Source organism: Salvelinus namaycush, chromosome 5 (genome assembly GCF_016432855.1).
Source record: "Salvelinus namaycush isolate Seneca chromosome 5, SaNama_1.0, whole genome shotgun sequence".
NCBI lineage: Eukaryota > Metazoa > Chordata > Actinopteri > Salmoniformes > Salmonidae > Salvelinus > Salvelinus namaycush.
In genome coordinates, this window is record NC_052311.1 from 39174951 (window position 1) to 39185800 (window position 10850).

General features: G+C 41.6%; 1 pseudogene; it reads left to right on the plus strand.

The window, feature by feature from the left end:
* The first annotated feature begins 5282 nt into the window (after window positions 1-5282).
* On the plus strand, window positions 5283-10028 carry LOC120047528 (annotated as a pseudogene).
* Window positions 10029-10850: the final 822 nt, after the last annotated feature.

A 10850-nucleotide genomic window follows, 5' to 3' on the forward strand; every position in this document is an offset into this window, starting at 1 on the left:
GTACATAATGAAAATACAGTTACAGATATTTAAAGCGAAACCATCAACAGCTGACTTGCCTGGTTCCAAATGAACATGGGCAGAGGCGGTGGCATTGTTTCTCTGTTAGTTTGCTTGTTAGGAGCCCATTGTGTTTACTTAGGTTTTTTTCTCCGTAGAAATGTATGGTCAGCCATACTTTTATGTTGGCTGAGTAATGTGGCACTCTCTGGCAGGGATGCAGCAGGGAGCTTTGAAGTGAGGCCATAAAACGCAGTGAGAGAGCAGCCAAGGCAGCACTGTGTATCGTGGGTTGAGGCAGGACACGCAGGTCAATAAAGTCAGTGGCATCGGCACTATACAGGGAGTGAGGGCAGGTCCTGGTCATACAGCGACCTGGAGCCTCTGCCAAGAAGATACTAACCTGTAGAACATCCATGGCACGGATCAAATAGTAGGCACAAATAAATTGTTACTGCAAACAGTTCAGAAGCCTTGGCAGAGCCAATACAGGTAGTTGTGTATGGAATCCTGTGCAGTAGTACAGTAATAAAACACTGATATCTAGATGACACAAGGCCATAGATATGTATAGTTCCAGAGCTAGGAGTCAGGTGATGTAATTCCTATCATGTGTAAGTGTGCTTTGAAGTGGACTGAAGTTTGATTAATATGTGACTGCTGTGTTGTGAGTCCATGTTGAGTCCATTTAAGTTATGAGTGTACTCTGTAAGATCAAACCAATCCCCTTTAGCCTGCCTAACTGGAGAGGGGAGAACAAGTTTCCATTGCTGGCATTTTTCCTTTTGCTAACTAAATTCCCTCTATAAATAAAAAGGCCCTCATGGACCTGAATCACAGAAAGACCTCTGAGTAGGGAGAGTGATGAGTTGTTTAACTCATCTCTACCCTCAACCTGAGTGTGGTGATTATTTTATCATCACTGATCAATGTGAAGAAGCTACCTTTCCACGGTAGCTCTCCAAGGGCTCACCAGTGAGCTCACGTTCAGAGAGAAAAAAGTTTAAAAATGAAAAGGCAAAAGAAAAACAGCAGGGTGAAAAATTGCTGCGATCAAAGTGTTCTAACTTCCCAGTCAAACTTTCCAATATGATAAAACCAGAAGCAGGAATAAACAAAATCATGGATTGTCCTCTACGGCTCAACATCTACCATTTTTATTTCACTTAGAAAAATATATATATAGTTATAGGAGAAGACATATAGGAGAAGACAGCATCTGGCATAAAGCTCTGAGGGATTTGGGTACCTAAATGAAGACAGATTAGCTATTTATTGCCCTAAGAAACCTGTTTGTGTGTGTGTGTGTGTGTGGCATGTTTAGTTCTGACTCAGTCTATAACAGCACTGCTGAAAGAATCACAGTTTGATTTATGTCTTCCACAGCTACTGTCGGTGGGCCACCAGAGCCTCTACTGTTTACTGTTTATAACAACCAACCTCTGAGAGCCTGAGAGAGCGCCAGACCCACTGCAATGCTTTACTTACAACCTGACCCCACTCTAAATCTTTCCTTCTCTCTCTTTCTCTCTCTCTCTTTCTTTCTCTCCTCTCTCTCTCACTTTCAAACACAAATAGTGAGAGTTTTAACAGATTGTTCTCTCTCTTTTGGACTTGTATGTGCTATTACTATTAGTTATTACTATGAGCCACATGACTTAGACACTTATAGGGTGCATAGGTTAACCTGAGTTAGAATTTGAATGAGCGAGTGCTTGTTTGTGAGGCGGAGAGGTATGAGTGCTAAAATTATCTTTAGAACAAGCAACCTCGTTTGATATTTTTTTCACTGTCTGGTTAAAACCTGCAAACCCTCACAAATATGTTATGACACTGCTGCAACGGGTATCTCACGGAAGCAAGGTAGCACACTTGAACACCAACACGAGCACACCCAGATGCTATCGTAGGCAATAACAAACAGGTGAGGATAGAGCTGGGCAAGGTTAGCACAGGGACATGTTGCTGTGTAAGAATGGCATGCATGAGTACAACACTGACGATAAAGTGTGAGGTGAGATTCTTGTCACATAGCACTCAATGCAGGTTAAAGACACAGCCTGGTCTCATAGACTAGACCCAACATAGTAAACATAAATCTGGGACACTAAAATTTGTGTGATAAATTACGTTTGGTATGGTTACATAACTCGCAAGGTCACTTAAGGCAAAGCCAAAAGTAGGATGGTTGGTTCGGGATGGATGGGAAGGCATATAATGTGAATGTCTAGCAACCCAAAGGTTGCGTGTTCAAATCTCATCATGGATAACTTTGGAATTTTAGCTAATTAGAAACTTTGCAATTACTTACTACTTAGCATGTTAGCTAACCCGAACTGTCCCGTTAACGGGATGATATGACAACAGCCAGTGAAAGTGCAGGGTGCCAAATTCAAACAGAAATCTCATAATTTAAATTTCTCTAACATACATGTATCGTATACCATATTAAAGGTAATCTTGTTGTTAATCCCACCAAAGTGTCCATTTTCAAATAGGCTTTACAGCGAGTCACAGAAAAATTCAGCCATTTTTCGCACCAAAGAGAGGAGTCACAAAAAGCACAAATAGAGATAAAAGTAATCACTAACCTTTGATTATCTTCATCAGATGACACTCATAGGACTTCATGTTACACAATACATATATGTTTTGTTCGATAAAGTTAATATTTATATCCAAAAACCTCAGTTTACATTGGCGCCATGTTCAGAAATGCCTCCAAAATATCCAGAGAAATTGCAGAGAGCCACGTCAAATAACATAAATACTCATCATAAACTTTGATGAAAGATACATGTTTTACATAGAATTAAAGATACACTTGTTCTTAATGCAACCGCTGTGTCAGATTTCAAAAAAACTTTACGGAAAAAGCAAACCATGCAATAATCTGAGACGGCGCTCAGAAAAAAAGAAAATTATCCGCCATGTTGGATTCAACAGAAATCAAAAATAACATTATAAATATTCCCTTACCTTTGATGATCTTCATCAGAATGCACAGAATGCACTCCCAGGAATCCTAGTTCCACAATAACTGTTTGTTTTGTTCGATAATGTCCATTATTTATGTCCAAGTAGCTACTTTTGTTAGCGCGTTTAGTACACATATCCAAACGCTCGTGCAGGTCCAGCCGAACGTCGGACGAAAACTTCAAAAAGTTATATTACAGGTCGAAGAAACTTGTCAAACTAAGTATAGAATCAATCTTTAGGATGTTGTTATCATAAATATTGAATAACGTTCCAACCGGAGAATTCCTTTGTCTGTAGAGAAGCAATGGAACGCAGGTCGCTATCATGTGAAATGCGTGTGACCAGGACCTGGCTCTCTGCCAGACCACTGACTCAAACAGCTCCCATCCGGCTCAACATCACAGTAGAAGCCTCATTTAAGGTTCTACAGACTTCTAGTGGAAGCCGTAGGAAGTGCAAACATATCCATATCCCACTGTGTGTTCAATAGGGGCTGGGTTGAAAATCGACCAACCTCAGATTTCTCACTTCCTGTTTGGATTTCTTCTCAGGTTTTTGCCTGCCATATGAGTTCAGTTATACTCACAGACATCATTCAAACAGTTTTGAAAACTTCAGAGTGTTTTCTATCCAATACTAATAATATGCATATATTAGCAACTGGGACTGAGGAGCAGGCCGTTAACTCTGGGCACCTCTGGGCACCTTTCATCCAAGCTACTCAATACTGCCCCTGCAGCCATAAGAAGTTAACCCTTTGACCTAACTCCTAACCCTAACCTTACCCCCTAGTTTAGCTAATGTTAGCCACCTAGCTAATGTTAGCCATAACAAATTGGAACATATCATACTTTTAGCAAATTTGTAACATATTGTACAAATTGCAATTAGTAACATATTGTACAAATTGCAATTCGGAAATATCATATGAATTGTAATTCATAACATATCATACAAAATAGATGATGGACATCCACAAATGAATACATACCAAACGAAACATAACATATCATACTAATGGGAGTGTCCCAGATTTACATTTACTACAGTACGTTACGTCTACCCCTGAATCCAGGTTGAAAGACAACAGTGAGTTTACTTATCAATCAGCACCATGAATCACTCAGAGGGAATTAATTCCAGCATGCCATCCAAAACATGAGCCATCCAGAACAAGGCCATACTTGGCTTCAATTAAATGTGAAATACATTGTGTTCTTTTGAACAACTCACACACAACCCAAATGAGATTTATTGAATATTTATTTAAACGTAGTGAAGCTACTTAAACCAAGAAATTATCATAAAAACATTTAAAGCACAAATTTGTGCTGCTCACTGATTTATATATATTTTAAGTGTGTTAATGATTGAGTGAATGTGTCATGTTTTTACCCCATATTACCACATACTCATAGATCAACCTCCAAGAGACCTGTGCATTCCTTTGTCATGCAGCCATTGTGCCCTGTCAAATAAGGAATAAAAGGACAACAGTGTTACATGTCACAGACACCATGACCCAGACATGTATGCCTAATATCAAGTTTCACATCAACAGCCTATTCTAAAGAGGGGAGCTTCCCATGTAAAACATGTTAGTGAAAGTTTCATGAAATATTTATGGTCTGTTCTATTACACAAAATGGAGGGAATGACCCCTGAGTGGGTTTATAGTTTTGGTATTTGGCACAGCAAGATAGCCACCCACTTTCAAGCTGATCCCTCTGCAACATTATTGTGGGTCAGGGTTGGGACAAAGTTTGTGTGGTCCAAGGCAAGTAAAAATGACCTGAATCTAAGTAAAACAGGCCTATGTTTATAAAAGATAAGACCTTAGAATGTGTTTAAAATGATTTGTAGATCCAGACATTCCATTATTTAATCACTGCACACATGATAGAGCCCACTGAAACACTGGACCAAGCAGTGCTTTATCAGTTTTTGTGGAGCTACGTAAGCTCATACTTTTGTGGCTCTAAATAGCATCAGGGGGAAATTGGTCCTTGACCATTAATTCTGACATGATTAGCCTACATAAGGGAAGTGAAAATGTATTGTAGTAACTTATCAAATGTTGCCTTCATAGCAAAACTAAAAGAATGTAGCAAATACCTGTTCGCATTGGAGCATGCGCGCATGCAGCGTACATTCCCTAGTCTTTGTATCATCATCATGATGGAGCAAAGCTTGCAGTCGAACAACCTATCGGGAGTTTAGGTTTTGGTAATCTGCACTGCGTCTATCCAATCACAGATGTCTGTCTGTCTGCTCTGTAGTCTCGCGCGACACTAACAGAAGTCATGGCTGCCGTAGGGAGCAGCAAACTTCTACATAAGTTTGTTGAATTTCCAACGGGGAAAGACTGCATCAGTCATCTTCTTACACGGCTCAGGTGTTTACATTTTGCAATGCTCTCTATGTTTAGTGACATTTATTCAACAGTAACTACGCTGAACTAGCCTCATAATAACTAGGAGTTTTAGCTAGCCTAGCCTGTAGCATAGCCAGAGTACCTTCAAATGAGATACTGATAGCTTTTGTACTGTGATGGACAGACAGGACTGTCTTTGAACTTCATAACTATACAAACTATGTGGCTTCAACGCAACTCTGAATTATGATATGGCCTACTGTGGCAAATTAATAATGTAGATAACAGTAGCTACGTAGATGGATAAATTCAATTGAGTGGTCAGCAGTGGGAAATGTTATTCTAAGGATACTTAATATTTGGCCTTGATCACGAGAAAAAAACAGAATGCTGTTTTTATCTGATATCTCCCTGATAAAATGAATGTTAAATAAAATAATCTATCAAATATTTAAAAACAAATATAGTAAAATCCTTTTCATCGAAAAAAATGTGAGCAACTCAACAACAAAAAATATAATTGTGGCATCACCAATGTTATTCAATATGCGGTTTATGCCAAAAACAGTCAGAAACATGTGAAAGGGATGTTATTGACACCAGGGTTCTGCTCTGTAAGCCTAGTGACTGGTGAGTCAGTTATATTGGCTAACTGTTCACTTCTGCCATGCAGGAGACACTGGACAGGGAGTGCGAGCATGGGTCAAAGAGGTTTCGGTACCAGACCTGGCTTTCCCCCACATCAGAGTGGTATATCCCACAGTCCTAGCCAGGTAAATGCCATATACAGTCCTGCAGTCAAGCTGCTGAAACCCCTCAACACGGGTGGGTATAATTTGTGGAACGTTCCAACAGGAATCTGTTCCAAAAACGTTGTAAATAACAAGGTTGCCAACAAACAACGCATACAAAGTTGTATAGCGGCAGAATAAGATACAGGGTAGGGAGCGGGCTATTTCATTACGTTTTTCACTCATTTATTCCCGAAAAATGTCTGTCCTCACTCTGGTAGCCTAAACATTAAGAATAAGCTACGTGGTGAGTTGATACCTATTCGGCAGCTAGTTAGCTGGCAACCTTGTACTTTCCGAAGTTTTTGAAACAGATTCCTGTTGGAACATTCCACAAATTATACTCACCTCAACACACAGACAAAGCCCTTCAACTGTCATTTTTTAAATAACTTAACTAACCCAGACAAGTAGAACATCTGGGCATGTATTCATAAAGCATCTCAGAGTTGATCTAGGATCAGTTTTGCCTTTTAGATAATAATGATTACGATTATATATCCTAGATCAGCAATGCTACTCCGATGCTTTATGAATATGGGCCCTGAACAGCAATTTAAATAGGCTAAATAGCCTAATACCCTTTTCACACTACCGTGCCAAGACGAATGGACCATGTGAGTAGATCATTTCCAAGACAGTGTGGTTCAGGTCAGCACGATATTGTGGAAAGGGGTAAATCTTCTTCTCATCCTCCCACGTGACCCTCACTGCCCCAACCTTTCCTCGCTACATAACCAAACTTTGAATCTTGTTCTGTTTTCTGTTGACCCCTCAGGCCATACACACCCATGCGGGGGGCTCTGTCCAATGTGTGGTTTGACCGCTATAAAATCTCACAGGACTGTCTGGAGCACTTGGAGTCTATAGACGCCAGGGCCAACTCCCTGGGAGCGGTTATACAGGCGGAGGTCAAGAGTACCCAAACACAGGATGATCATAGGTACTGTCACACACACACACACACACACACACACACACACACACACACACACACACACACACACACACACACACACTACTTCTGCTGCTACTAGAGCTGTCTTACTTAGTCTGTTTTATTTCCCTGTCTCTTTCTGGCTGTATGTCAAATTTGGATGTATGCTCTCTCCCTCACTCGTTGCCTTCCTCATGACATCCTAACTCCATGACCCCCCTGAATGTGTCTATTATGCACCCCTCCACTTGCCCATTTGCTTGATCTCGCTCTCCACACACATCACTCTCTCTCTCTTGGCCTTGGTGTTCTCAACTCCCTCTGTCATGATATAAAATGAAGAATGCAAGTTATCAGGTTTCTTTATCCTTTTATACGCTGCCAATTATGAACCGTAAAGTATTTCTGGAGGGATTCTCAGGTTCTGCAAATCCTTTTTCCCAAATATTTAGGTTATCAGGTTCGCGTGTAAATAACAATGACATAAAACCGCTCAGATCATGTGCCATAAACACTATTTTAGAACCTAGGTAAGAGTTCCCACAGGAAATATGTGGGGGGCCATCACTAGTTTTATGTCTCTGGAAGAGAACAAATGATAGCCGTCCATGAAAGGGGAAACCGATGGGAACATTGGGAAAAGGGTTAACCTACAAGCCCTGAAATATATACATTTACAGAAATAGTTGTGAGTAGGAAAAAAAGAGCTGAGCGTTTGTGTGAAAGGCCCAGTGTGGAATGCCAGAAAAGCCCCTGAACTCCACTATAGAGAAAGTGATTGAAAAAACACATGTTCCTGGGAGACTGCTGAAATATTATCTTTCTAAATCATAACATTTTGTCATTAACTATACATACCCATTGGAGTCACTCGGCATACTGGAGAAACGAAGTGGTCTGTACCCAGAGTCCACTTGCAGGGCTGACGGACTGACAAGCGCCAGATCTTTCCATGGAAAAAGTTTTTCAAGGAAAATCCACTGCCGCAGGCTTTTGTGTTTATGTTTTTCACTCTTTAAAAAAAGCACGGATTCGTTGGGAAATCTCAGAAAAGAGAAGCTATCACCACAGTCGTGATTTCACACATATAGGCTCACACACACACACCAAAAACACACAGCAGCACTGTACCAAACAGCACAGCGGAGGGGTTTAAGAACGAAGGAGACATTAGAATGTGAATGTATGGTTGAGGTTTGTTATCGTGAATTGGAATGAGAGATTGAGAGTAAGCAGAAAGACGGTCTCAAAGTACACACTCTTAGAAAAAAGGGTTCTTCAGCTGTCAGCTGTCTTCAGCTGTAGGAGAAGGCTCTGCCTGGTCCCAAAAGTGTTCTACCTAGTACCAAAAAGGCTTCTACAAAGGGTTCTCCTATGGGGACAGCTAAAGAACCCTTTTATGTTCTAGATAACACTTTTTTTTCAAAGAGTGTAGCCGGTGAAGTAAAGAAAGAAACAGAGAATCTCATGGACAAATGTTTTATTCGTTGGGCAAAGCGTGTGAACTCCCCCTTCCCTTCCCTTCATATCTCCATTCTTCCCTTCCCCCTCTGACAGGATGATGGGTACTTGCACACTTTCCCAGATGTACGCTGTGTGCCCAGATGGGTGAGATTAAGGATGGGCTCGTGAACGGATGCCGACTCCTGAGGAGCGAAAAAGCTGATGATGTGGAACTAAGGAATGTTTTTTCTTTTCTTTCTCAGTTAAAGGCAGAGCATTTTCCACTTCGGACAGCTTAAACTGCCAGGATGGCTTAAGCTACTGTTACTCATACATAATAATAAATGAATATATTTATTATTATGTTGCTACATTATATTATTCCCAATAAGCACAGTTGAAAAATGGGATTTTCCCGTGAAAAGCACTTTGGATACAATATTCAATACACATTTTCAGTGAATACCTGCAGAAAGAGACCTATTGGACCCAGTACAATGACATGTTCTGTTTTGTCTTGTTCCTCGTCCAAAGGGGGTTTCTCTATGGGCGGAGCTATGGCACTCCACCTAGCGTGCCGTTATCACCGTGACGTAGCAGGAGTCTTTGCTCTGTCCAGCTTTCTCAACAAGGACTAGTATATCAGGTAAGGGAGGCTCTCACTGGGCATAATGTCTTCAAAACTGTCCAGACAATATTCTAAATCTTGATTTGAGCGCCAAAAAACTACAACTATCTAGTAAACTGTCCTTTGAATGACAGATAGTGGTAGAGAAATATTGGTATATTGATATACAGTGTCCCAATTCAAAGATGCTTCATGTCAGTCCCAAGACCTTGCATTTATCTGGAGTTGGCTGCACTTGGTTCTGACAGAGATATTGGGCCTATAGTGTGTGCTAGTAAGCAGTCTAGACGTGTCTGACTGACTTTTCTCCCCCTGCTAGGCTGTGGAGGAGAGGGCAGGGGCGGGGAGCCCCCTCCCAGAGCTGTTCCAGGGCCATGGGACAGGAGACGAGTTGGTGTTCCATAAGTGGGGAGAAGAAACCAGGGCAGTGGTGAAGAAGGCTGGGATGACGACCACCTTCCACTCGTTCCAAGGCCTCCAGCACCAGCTCTTCCGGCCAGAGATTGAGCTACTGCGCTCCTGGATCCTCATCAAGCTGCTCCCGGACAGTCTAGATGCTAGTGAGCAGTGACCAGTCAGCCCCACACCACTAAACATACACATTAACCATACGTTATTAACACGTTAATAACACGTTCACACTATTGAGCTGATTTAAACTGAGCCAAACCAAACTGTACTGCGCTGGCCTGGTAAAGCATTGCCCGTAGTTTCTGGAATAAAGCTGGAAAAGCGAGCCAACACGGTTCGGTTGGTATTATAGTGCGAAAAGGATATTAACGTGCTGAGTGGGCTGTGGACCACCTCACAACCGCTGTTGGACACAATACCGTTAAAAAATGTTTTGGTGTCAATAAAAAAGAAAAAGAAATGCTTGGACACTGTCCGTTGTGCTTGCTTAGTGTACTCAACAGCTGTGTAGTTCCCTTCAAAAGAGAACATGTGATAGTTGAGTGTGCTTATAACCACTCCCTCTGCACTAGTACAGTCTCCACTCTTAACACTTCAGCCTCGTCTGTCTGTCTATGATAGGATATGGGAGCATGCTCTGCCTCCACCCCTATAGTCTAACTAACACTAGAGTCAGATTAGTATCGTTGCTGTAGAGAGAACAGGAATTGTTTAGTCAATCTTTCTCGCTCGCTCGTTTTTTTTATACACCCTTATCGTTTTGTGCTGGGAAATGTGTTGAACATGTGTGGGGACGGAGGGAGCGGAGGTCTGTGCTGTTTGCTCAGTAGTTCTGCTCCGTAGCACACATCGCTTCATTGATGGTTAGTGGGAGGAAGCGGTTAGCTATTCCTCCCTTCTTCCGTCTCGCAGCCTCTCTCTCAGCGTTGTGCTTAAGGTAGTCCGGATGTTGGGCTGCCTTCACTAGTATAGGGCTGCAGGCCAGGGTAAAAACACAGGAAGATCATGAGTGAGCAGTAGTAACACTTAGGTGCCAAACATAATGAGAGTTATGGAAATGATTAACGTTTCTTGTATAGCCCTGGCTATAAATTAAACAACTGTCAACATCAGCGGTCACCTTTTGGAAAAGTTATTGATAAGCATATTTCAGCTTGTTGCACAGCTGTGTATTTCCTCACTGACTAATAGCCTGTACTCATCACTGCCACATATGGGAGCCAATTTGAAAACAAACACACTCACATTCCTTCACCCCTCCCCTTACTGTATGCGCTAAGAGGCCAC